Below are 266 nucleotides of genomic sequence, written 5' to 3'. Positions count from 1 at the left end.
GAAGTCTGATGAGGAAATGTGATGATTTCCGAAATAGCTATCACTTCTACCATTTTTTCAAATTATTGTTGCTTTTCCACAATAAAACTTTTCATTTTAAACGGCTTCGAGCTCAATATAAATTGTTGAACAAATTTGTTTTTCAAATTTCTCGTTTGATATATTTTACCCGAAATTTTACTTCCACTGATCTCGAGAAAAGCACAAGAGCGCTCGTAAGTAACTATAGGTAAATAATTATTGTAAAAAGTTCCGTTAATGCAAAA

The sequence above is a fragment of the Rhagoletis zephyria genome, unplaced genomic scaffold (genome assembly GCF_001687245.7).
Source record: "Rhagoletis zephyria isolate East Lansing unplaced genomic scaffold, Rhagoletis_zephyria_1.1 Rzeph_scaffold_01141, whole genome shotgun sequence".
NCBI classification, from domain to species: Eukaryota; Metazoa; Arthropoda; class Insecta; order Diptera; family Tephritidae; genus Rhagoletis; species Rhagoletis zephyria.
The sequence above is the reverse complement of the archived record's forward strand: the minus strand, read 5'-3'. Positions refer to the sequence as shown.